Raw genomic sequence first — 11,613 nt, 5'->3', positions numbered from 1 at the left:
CTCCGGAAAAAAAGAGCCATTCGGATATATAGGTATAGTCTGAGCCATAATGTCAATTGGTTTTCTAGGATTTATTGTATGGGCCCACCATATATTTACAGTAGGAATAGACGTAGATACACGGGCCTACTTCACCTCTGCTACTATAATTATCGCCATCCCCGCTGGCGTCAAAGTATTTAGTTGACTCGCTACTCTCCACGGAAGCAATACTAAATGATCCGCTGCAGTCCTCTGAGCCCTAGGATTTATTTTCCTCTTCACCGTAGGCGTCCTAACAGGCTTCGTACTAGCAAACTCATCATTAGACATTGTACTACATGACACATACTACGTTGTAGCTCATTTTCATTACGTCTTGTCAATGGGGGCTGTATTCGCCATCATAGGAGGCTTCATCCACTGATTCCCACTATTCTCAGGCTACACCTTAGACCAGACCTATGCCAAAATCCACTTCGTTATCCTATTTGTTGGCGTAAATCTAATCTTCTTCCCACAACACTTCCTTGGCCTATCTGGAATACCCCGACGTTACTCCAATTACCCCGACGCATATACCACATGAAACATTCTATCATCCGCAGGCTCATTTATTTCCCTGACAGCGGTAATACTAATAATTTTTATAATCTGAGAAGCTTTCGCCTCAAAGCAAAAAGTCCTAATAATTGAACAACCCTCTACAAACCTGGAGTGATTGTACGGATGCCCTCCACCCTACCATACGTTTGAAGAGCCAGTCTATATGAAACCTGAACAAAAAAGGAAGGAATCGAACCTCCTAAAGCTGATTTCAAGCCAGCCCCATAACCTCCATGACTTTTTCAAAAAGATACTAGAAAAAGCATTTCATAACCTTGTCAAAGTTAAATTACAGGTTAAGCCCTGTGTATCTTAATGGCACAAGCAGCACAGGTAGGTCTGTAAGACGCTACCTCCCCTATCATAGAAGAACTAGTCATCTTTCATGACCACGCCCTTATAATCATTTTCCTAATCTGCTTCCTAGTCCTATACGCCCTTTTCCTAACACTCACAACAAAATTGACCAACACTAGCATCTCAGACGCCCAAGAAATAGAGACTGTTTGAACTATCTTACCAGCTATTATCCTAGTCCTAATCGCCCGCCCATCTCTACGCATTCTTTATTTGACAGACGAAATCAACGATCTCTCCTTTACCATCAAATCAATTGGCCATCAGTGATATTGGACTTAAGAATATACTGACTATGGCGGATTAATCTTCAATTCCTATATGCTCCCACCATTATTCCTAGAACCAGGGGACCTACGACTCCTTGACGTCGACAACTGGGAGTAGTCCTCCCAGTTGAAGCCCCCGTTCGCATAATAATCACATCCCAAGAGGTTTTACACTCATGAACCGTCCCCTCATTAGGCCTAAAAACAGATGCAATCCCCGGACGCCTAAACCAAACCACATTCACTGCCACACGGCCAGGAGTATATTATGGCCAATGTTCAGAAATCTGCGGAGCTAATCACAGCTTTATACCCATCGTCCTAGAACTAATTCCCCTAAAAATCTTCGAAATAGGGCCCGTATTCACTTTATAGCCCTCCTACTCACCCTGCAGCCTGCCCCACTCCCCCTTCAAGGCTCACTGTAAAGCTAACCTAGCATTAACCTTTTAAGTTAATGACTAAGAGAGCTATTTTCTCTTTGCAGTGAAATGCCACAACTAAACACCACCACATGGCCTACTGTCATCACCCCCGTACTTCTCACACTATTTCTCATTACTCAAATAAAACTATTAAATACACACTTCCATTCACCCGCTTCGCCAAAATTCACTAAAACAAAAAACCATGCCAAACCCTGAGAACTAAAATGAACGAAAATCTATTCACTTCATTCATTACCCCTACAGTACTAGGCCTACCTGCCTCAGTACCAATCATTCTATTTCCCCCCTTACTGGTTCCCACCTCCAAATACTTCATCAGCAATCGACTAATCGCCACTCAACAGCGACTAATCCAACTCACCTTAAAACAAATAATAACTATCCATAACATTAAAAGACGAACCTGATCCCTCATACTAATATCCCTAATTATTTTCATTGCCTCAACCAACCTCCTAGGACTCCTACCCTACTCATTTACACCAACTACCCAACTATCTATAAACCTAGCCATAGCAATCCCCCTGTGAGCAGGTACGGTGATTACAGGCTTCCGCTTCAAAGCCAAAATCACCCTAACCCACCTCCTACCACAAGGTACGCCCACACCCCTCATCCCCATACTAATTATTATCGAGACCATCAGCCTATTTATTCAACCATTAGCCTTAGCCGTACGCTTAACCGCCAACATCACTGCAGGCCACCTACTCATACACTTAATTGGAAGCACTACGCTAGCAATATTAACCATCAGCTTCCCCTTAACCCTCATCACCTTCATAATTTTAATTTTATTAACTATTCTAGAAATTGCCGTTGCCCTAATTCAAGCCTATGTTTTTACACTTCTAGTGAGCCTCTACTTACATGACAACTCATAATGGCCCACCAATCGCATGCTTATCACATAGTAAAACCCAGCCCATGGCCCCTAACAGGGGCCCTCTCGGCCCTCCTAATAACATCAGGCCTGACCATATGGTTTCACTTCTACTCCACAACCCTATTATCACTAGGCCTACTAATCAATACACTAACCATATATCAATGATGGCGTGATGTAGTGCGAGAAAGCACATACCAAGGCCACCACACACTACCCATCCAAAAAGGCCTCCGATATGGGATAGTCTTATTCATCACCTCAGAAGTCTTTTTCTTCGCTGGGTTCTTCTGAGCATTCTAACCACTCCAGCCTAGGTGGTGGATTGGTAGAAAAGCATTCTTCAGGACTCAGAATCTTGCATGGATTTGATTATGGTAAAATAAACAGTTGCCAAAACTTTTCATCATTTGGGCTGAGGAGATGTCAGCCCAAACAATGCCAGGGCTTAAAAATAAGAAATATGAGTTTATAGGAATCACATGCATTGCTCCTCACATGCTTATATCCTCCAAAGATGGCAAAATGGTAGAAGTTAAAGGAATTTTTTTTTAATCGTCAAATCTCACAAAAATCCAATGTTTGGAAAAGACTTGGATAAAAATATTGCAATATTATAAGATTAAGTTCTAAAATATATACAACAGAATCCTTTTTGAGACAAAATTCACATAGGGAAGAGACGCTTTGGTTTCTTAAATAAATAAGTAAATCAATCAGTCAATCAATCTCTTTTTAAGGGTCCCATAACATTGGTAGTGGTTGAGTTAAATAATGACATAAAATGGCCAGGTGTGGTCAGGCACCTTGGAGAATAAACATCACCCTTTAGATCCCGGGCCCCAGACACTGCAGGGCCTCCCCATGGGTAGGTGGAAGAGGGAATCCTGAGTCCCAATCTGAGCACTTGGGAGGATTCACCTCCACGTATGTCCTCTACCTACCCATGATCTATCATTACCCATGTCATTCTGACCATTCATGAAGCCAGCATTTGGCCTAAGACCCTCACAGAGGTCCTGCCTCTCCCTCACACTTCTACTCAAGAATTATTATCAAGTCCCCTATGTCACATTTTGTGCCCTTCTTTTTTATCCAGTACCCTGACCACCCATCGCTTGCCCCAAGTTTCTTCCCATGTCTTCTACTGCCCTGTGTCCCAGTAGCACCAGTTTGTGTTTCATGCTTGGGCTCTGGCCAAATATGTCCCATGTTCTGGACTACTCATCTTAGCACCTGACCTCTTCCAGACTCAGCTTGCCCTACTTACAATTTGCCTTTAGTTACTGTGTCTGGGTAAGAGGCACCTCATCCTGCATCACCATCTAGTTGGATATTATGGTAGGTAGCTATTGACTTTGCTGGTAGTCATTTGTTCCTAGTATGAGACAATGTTTCTCCCTCTCTTCTCCTCTCCTTTTCCTCCATCCAAATGACAGTGTGATTGAGTAAAAAGTCTATGGAATTTGGAGTTAACAAAAATGGTGTTGAATTGTAAAATGCCACCTTGGCAATTATCTCTAAGCTTGGTTTTTCACCTATAAATTGGGGATGATAACAATTAGTGCTCAGATACAAGTTTTTTTTATGAGAATAAAAACATGTGAGGACAAGTGTGCAAGAGCCAGGCATAAAATGATAAATGAACATGGCATGTTTGAGTGGCAATGAACTCGGAGTCCTAAACTCCTTTGGCTTTTTGTCTGTCTAGCTCTTTTTGCCTGGTCTTTATGGTTTGTTTGTTTATTTTTATTTTTTAAAACATAGATATATACCTTGTAACTTCTACTATATTGCATTAAAAAATCTTTGAGGTGATATACTTTATCATTCATGTTCCTATCTTGACCATTATAGTCATGTATTTCTTGGCTTGAGTGGAACAGAGAGTTCCTGTTTGAGTTCTGCACAGAAACTTCCCAAAGGAGAGCTTCAAATATTGGGAACCCTGTTAGATTTTCCGAGAAATCCATCTCATGACAGTGGATTGTAGGAAAGTGGGTTGCATTTAGATACCACCTGGAATAGAACCACCTGGAAGCAGAGGGCTAGCAGTTGGAACGTTTGGCATGTGTGGCTCTTCCTCCTGTTGGTGGTGAGGTTTTCGACAAATTATTTAGCTTTTTGGCTTCAATTTCAGTCAGCTTACTAGAGATTGTAATGATATCGACCCCAAAGTGTTGATAGGAGAGGGCTTGAGAGAATCCAGGATACTTGATTCTCAGTGTCTGGCACGCAGGGCTTGCTCAATACACATTAACGATGATGGTTTTAATATTTCTTGCAAACATCTGAGCGCTTCTCAATTTAGAGTGATCCTACTAAAATATCAATTAGGTTATGTCACTCTGCTGCTCAGAATTCTCCGATAGCCTCTTCTACTCAGAGGAAAAGTCAAGATCCCTGCTCTATTTCCTTTTTCCCCTTAGTATTTAAAACCTCTTTAACAAAAAACAAACAAACAAAAAACCTCTTTAACAAACATTTAATTGACTTACTTGATTTGCTTATTGTTTATACAACCTGTCTCTCCCTGCTAGCTTGTGAGCTCCATGAGGGCAGGTCTGTTTAATTCACTGTGCAGTTCAATGTCTTACACATTGAACTGGCCATACTAGGTACTGTTTATTGAATGAATGAATCACCCACAACCAAGATGATCTCTACCTCTCCTGAATTCCCACATTGCTTTGATGGCTATTCTTCTATGACACTTATTATAGTCCAAATACTGTACTTTTTTGTTGTTGTTGTTAGAAGGAGTCTCACTGTCACTGAGGCTGGAGTGCAGTGGCAGGATCTAAGCTTACTGCAACCTCCGCCTTCCAGGTTCAAGCGATTCTTGTGCCTCAGCCTCCCAAGTAGCTGGGATTACAGGCACACACCACCATGCCTGGCTAATTTTTGTATTTTTAGTGGAAACAGGGTTTCACCATGTTGGCCAGGCTGGTCTCAAACTCCTGACCTCAGGTGATCCACCCACCTTGGCCTCCCAAAGTGCTGGGATTACGGGTGTGAGCCACTGTGCCCAGCTATGTTGTTTTTTTTTTTTGAGATGGAGTCCTGCTCTGTCACCCAGGCTGGAGTGCAGTGGTGCAATCTTGGCTCAATGTAACCTCTGCCTCCTGGGTTCAAGCGATTCTCCTGCCTCAGCCTCCTGAGTAGCTGGGATTACAGGAGTGCGCCACCATTCTCGGCTAATTATTTATTATTTATTTGTTTATATATTTATTATTTTTATTTTATTTTATTTATTATTTTTTCTTTGTTTTAGTAGAGAAGAGGTTTCACTACGTTGGCCAGGCTGGTTTAGAACTCCTGACCTCCAGTGATCTGCCTGCCTTGGCCTCCCAAAGTGCTAGGATTACAGGTTTGAGCCATCCCACCCAGCCATATACTGCACTATTTTGATATTTGCCTTAGTCTCTTTACCTCCCTGAGTTGTAAGCTTCCTGAGTTGGAAGAATGTCTTATTTCATTTTGTTTTACCTCAAAATTGTGGCATACAGTCAGCATTCATGCTCCTACTGGGAGAAGTACAACTGGAATTCTGAGCTATATTTCCTGTTTTCACCCACTCCTCTTGTACCATCTTTTCTTTAACATGAAACTTTATTACCCATCAAATATTTGTTAAATATTTGACGTCAAATATTTGTTAAATATTTGATCTTTAATTTCTAAAATAAAATGCATTGAATAGACTGGGCATGGTGGCTCATGCCTGTAATCCCAGCACTTTGGGAGGCTGAGGTGGGCTGATCACGAGGTCAGGAGTTCGAGACCAGCCTGGCCAATATGGTGAAACCCCATCTCCACTAAAAAAAAAAAATACAAAATACAAAAATTAGCCAGGTGTGGTGGCGTGCACCTGTAGTTCCAGCTATTTGGGAGGCTGAGGCAGAAGAATCACTCCCAGGAGGCGGAGGTTGCAGTGAGCCGAGATCGCGCCACTGCACTCCAGTCTGGGCGAGAGAGCAAGACTCCATCTCAAAAAAAAAAAAAAAAAAAGCATTGAATAAATGTCACTTAGTCTATTAATCTATTAGTAAGTGTTCACACTCAATTTCTGAACATAATACAATATTTTCATTTTCTCATCAAGAGAAATACAGATTCCTGCTAGGACCATCTCGTCTTCTTTAATGTGTCAGTCAGCAGTAGAATGACAACTCCCAGGTCCGTGATGCAGTGGAGTTGGTGACAGAAGAGGCTCAGCAGTGAATCCCACTCCCTCTGCTCCAGGCCTTCTTGGTGCGGCCAATCACAAGACAATCTGGCTTTAGGGCAAACTTAAAAGAAGTAGGTTAGAGCCACTTAAGAAAAGAAGCAGACAAAAAGACAATTTGTTCTTTTTCAAATTACCTATTGAGACATCCAAGTATAAAGGATTTTCTGGAGCACCTCTGACAGGCCTGCGCACTGGGAGAAGTGGGGGTGGAACCACAGAAGTTTGCACCTTGCGGCGGAGAGGAGCCTGGCCACTCCTGTTCCTGTGTGGGAACCTGGGAATTAGTCTGTGAGATGAGGGCCTGTTAACAGGAGCTCCTCTCTCGCTTTGCTGTGTTGTTTTTCGTTTTCACCCGACAAATTCTGGCCCCCTCACTCTTCAAAGTATCTGCATAATCTTTCCTGGTAGTGTGACAATAACCTGGGTTTTCCCACAACAATATTATGTTGGTAATTTAAAAAATGTGCTTCAATGGACACTTGTTATTTGATCTGAATACTAAATTTCATCAGCTTTTAGCCCAATTCATGATCCCAGTTACTGATGTCCATTAAAATCGAGGGTAGAGAATGTCATTTTGGCTTGCATAAACCTAAAGAAAAAATTGCAGAACGGGGTTGGAACAAGCCCCCCACACAAACAGTGCAGACATGTCCCCAGTCAGCTTCCTCCGCAGCATGGAGAAAGGGAAGACGGCCCTCTCTGGCAACTTGGACACTGCCATGGGAGGAATCCCTGAGGCCAGACCTCATCCACCACAACCCTGGGGGCCTCCTGGGAGGTGACGGGACAGGCTGGTGAATATGTGGACACCATTTATTCAGCTGCTTGAGTCCTCAGGTTCTTGACTGTGAAGCCCTGTCACTTTTATGTGATGTTTCTCTTTAAAACTCCTGGGTTCATCTTGAGACCCTAAAGGGCACAGTGAGGTGTGCGCGCTTCCTTTTGCCCCTCCAGAGTACAGTGCTGTCTGTGACATGCAGGGGTGCACTCTTGGAGCAACATCCATTTCCCAGGCTGCTGGGCAGGATTCATGGCCAGAAGGGCTGCTGGCTTCAAAGGCCCAGAGGAGCCCCTGGAGCAGGTCAGACCCTGCAAGCACCTCAGATGTGAACAGGCACCTGGACAAACAAAGAATGCAGTGTGGTTCTTTATTCCTGCTACACATTTTCCTGAGCAAAATGTGCCAGGACTGCCTTTTCATGCCTCACATCTTAAAGAGGTGTTTGTGTATCGGGGGCTGGGGAGGATGGTGGGTGTTGAATTAGACTCTCAGGGCTAGGTCTTTCATCTTCAGATACTCAGCAGGCTAGTACATCACAGTAGTCCCATAATCCTTTCCCTCGTCTCAGCTAACTCTGCCTGTCATGGGACATTCTCAGCCAAGGACCCATCTACTGATCTTTCACAGAACGCGTGTGTGTAGCTTTTCAGCGCTTGATTCGGTGCCTGCTCTTGTAGGAGCAAAACAAATATTTGTTGAATGAATAAATGAGCTACTTGGATCAACTGTAGAACAAAGCTATATCTTTAGAAGCGGAACCATTTCTCTCATTTTGGATCCCCACCAGAAGCAAGCTCTGAAACACGGATTTGAGTCAAAATAGTTTATTTGGGAAGTGATCCCAGGAAACACCAGTAAGAGAATGAGGAAGTGGGACGGGCAAGGGAAAGCAGCCAACAAAGAATGCCTCATTCAGCAAATCACCACTTTGGGCAACTGGGGCGTGAGCTGCAGGGCAACTCCAGGAGCCAGTGAAGAATACCCACCCCAGCACTACCCCATCCAAAGCGTTAAGGAGCCTGAGTGTGGCAACAGACTGCTTCTGGGGAGTTATCAATTCCAGCTGCCGTGTGCCCAGGCAGAGTAGGTGCTGGGCACAGTGAAAACCTTTAGGCAAAGGTGTGCATTGTCAGTTGGAAGTCAGACTGGAGGTGCATAAATGATGGAGGGTGTTTGCCATGTCTCCAACACGATTGATTCCACCAACTTTAGTTTCCATTCCCTCCATTTCTTATGTCAGTAGGAGACTGACAGAAGCTGTCAGGAGGAGACGGGGTTGCTGGTTCCTTCTGTCCTAGGGACAATAGTAAGTCCTAGAGACTGTAGCCTAGCACGTAATCTCCATTATCTTGTTACTTGTTAGCTGTGGGCCCCTGTGGATGTGGGTTTCAGCAAATCACACACACTAATCTTGCAGTACATTCTGGTTGCCTGTGATTCTCTTGGCCTTCTTTTCCAAATCGCATTTTCTGTGTCTTAGTAGGCATAGGATAGAGCAAACAATGACCATGTTTGAGACTGAAGTGGTTGAGAAGTTTAAAGAACAATAGTGTCATAATTCAGAGTGGTTAAACTTAGTTAATGATATTGTTGTAAAACTTCTCACAAAACCTGGCGTGTTAGATCCACGAAGGACCTTAGACACCACCTCATTCAATGAGCTCATTTTACAGATGGTGAGACAGAGGAGCAGAGAGATGAAAGGAATCATCCAAGGTCGCACAACTGGTTAGAGTCTCCCAATCCCAGGGCTGATTGCCCTCCCACGCTGCTGCTAACACTGCCCATCCCAGGGGCTCTGGAGAACACTCTCCGGAAGGTATTGTGCAAAGTGTTAAAGAACATGGGACAAGTGCAAGATGGGAGCAAAGGATTTCAGGAGTGGAGAGGAAAATGGGGCAAAAAAACAGGAGTGTGGGAATCAGCAGCTGTTGAGCTCCTACTCTGTCAAACACCATGCTCTGTGTCTTATAGGCATTATCTTATTACTGGTCATGAAATCACCGGGAAGCAGGTGCCATCATTTTTAAAACTGTGTTTTACAAGCTTTTCAAACTTTTTTTAAAAAAGTAATTTCTTGGCCAGGCACAGTGGCTCACACCTGTAATCCCAGCACTTTGGGATGCCAAGGTGGGTGGATCACCTGACCTCGGGAGTTCGAGACCAGCCTGGCCAACATGGTCAAACCCTATCTCTACTAAAAATACAAAAAATTAGCCGAGCATGGTGGCAGGTACCTGTAATTCCAGCTACTTGGGAGACTGAGGCAGGAGAATCGCTTGAACCCAGGAGGCAGAGGTTACAGTGAGCCAAGATCACGCCATTGCACTCCAGCCTGGGTGACAGAGTGAGACTCTGTCTCAAAAAAAAAAAGTAATTTCTTTAATTTTTTAAAGAAATCATCTCACCTCATTCTGAAGCTTCATTCCCACACAGAAGCAGGAAACTAAAAAAACAAACAAAAACAAAGATGAAAACAACAACAACAACAACAACAGCAAAACCCAAAACCTAAACTTATGAATGTAAAGTAGCTGGATTGCCTACGGATTGACTCATGAGGCCGATAGTTTTACTTTGTCAGCAGCCCAAGACAACTTATTCACATTTCCTCTGTGCATGGAGAAACACCTTCACTGGCCTCTAGTACACCAAGGCAACTCTGAAAATCTCTAGTCAGCAACGTCTAATTTGACCATCCTCCACCTCCCTGGATAGTTCGGGTCCCTTTTCTAGTGACAACATTGGAGATCTGTTTAACATGAAAACACAGTTTTTGAGATAAGCATCTTTTTGAATAATTGTCATCCTATAACACCACTAAAAGAATGAATTTATAAGATTGGGCCAAGCAGAGAGCTGGCTCTCTGCAAAACACAGGACCCGGGGAAGAGCAAGGGGATTGGAAGCAGGGTGAGAGTGAGAGAGGGGAAAGAAAGAAACCAGTCAGCAGGCAGTTAGGGTGAGTCCTCGGTTAAATTATTTCAAACAAACACCCTGCAGGCACAGATAAGGGAACTTGCACAGAGGGGCTTACCTAAGACATGCCCACAGCCATACAGATAAGAAAGTCTACACAGGTGACTTGCCCAGACATGCCCCCAATGGAAAATTCCATCCCCTGACACATGCACAGTAAGGGGAACAAAGCATTTTGGAGTAACTCAAACTAAGGACCTGCACGTGCACTAGGAGAGAGGGGTGTAGCTACCAGAAATTTGCACCTTATGTAAATAAGATGCCCAGCTCTCATCAGTGTTTTATTAAAACCTTTGCATTCAATTGTAAAACAGCAACCCTCTTTCAGGTCCCCTCTATCCAGTGGAGAGCTTTATTTTTTCACTTATTAAACTTTCGCTCCAACCTTGGTGTCTGCACTCCTTAACTTTCCTGGTCATGAGACAAAGGACTCTGGGTACTACCTCAGGCAATAAGAGACTGTAACAAGAGGGGGAAAGAAGAGGTGTGTGGTGGTTGTTCAAAACATGAGGGATTTCCAAGAAGGGCAAGCATAGCTGGGGCTGTAGCAGAATTTAGCATGAGGGCTCTGGGTACCTGAGAAGGAGCTAGGATTACGATTGGAATCCAAAGGCACATAGCATAGCCACTTCCTTTCCTAGTCTAGTGGCCTTTGGGGAGGGTATTCCCCAAGTGGGGAGAACAAATGTTGAGGCTGGTGCTGACTATCTTCAGAGCCAAAAGGTGGCCTTCTGGTCCCTTCTGCACTCACTGAATCATGGAGACCACATCCCTGTCTTCTGATCCCCATCCAAAGCTCATTGTGCCAGTCACAGATCGCAGAGCCCATCAGTGCCCCAAGGGCCGAGGGGTACATTTCAGGCCTTGTGCAGCCTTCTCTGAGCTGTAATTTCCTTTGATTCTGTTGTTCTTGTTCCATCCGAGTGGGACCTCTGTTCCTATTCTGAAGGCCACTGTTAAGTCCTATTCACTCTGAATGGCTCATTTAGTTCAGTGGGGGTTTGGGTTTTTAGAAGGTTTTCTCTTTTAAATTCCTTTTTTTCCTTTTTTTTTTTTTTTTTTAAGAAGAAAGG

General features: G+C 43.8%; 2 pseudogenes; both read left to right on the top strand.

The window, feature by feature from the left end:
* Nucleotides 1–900: 900 nt before the first annotated feature.
* On the top strand, nt 901–1,592 carry LOC129059376 (cytochrome c oxidase subunit 2-like; annotated as a pseudogene).
* Nucleotides 2,193–2,963, top strand: DKFZP459B032 (ATP synthase F0 subunit 6 pseudogene; annotated as a pseudogene).

This window comes from Pongo abelii, chromosome 4 (genome assembly GCF_028885655.2).
Source record: "Pongo abelii isolate AG06213 chromosome 4, NHGRI_mPonAbe1-v2.0_pri, whole genome shotgun sequence".
NCBI classification, from domain to species: Eukaryota; Metazoa; Chordata; class Mammalia; order Primates; family Hominidae; genus Pongo; species Pongo abelii.
This window is presented reverse-complemented; position numbering and strand designations above follow the sequence as displayed.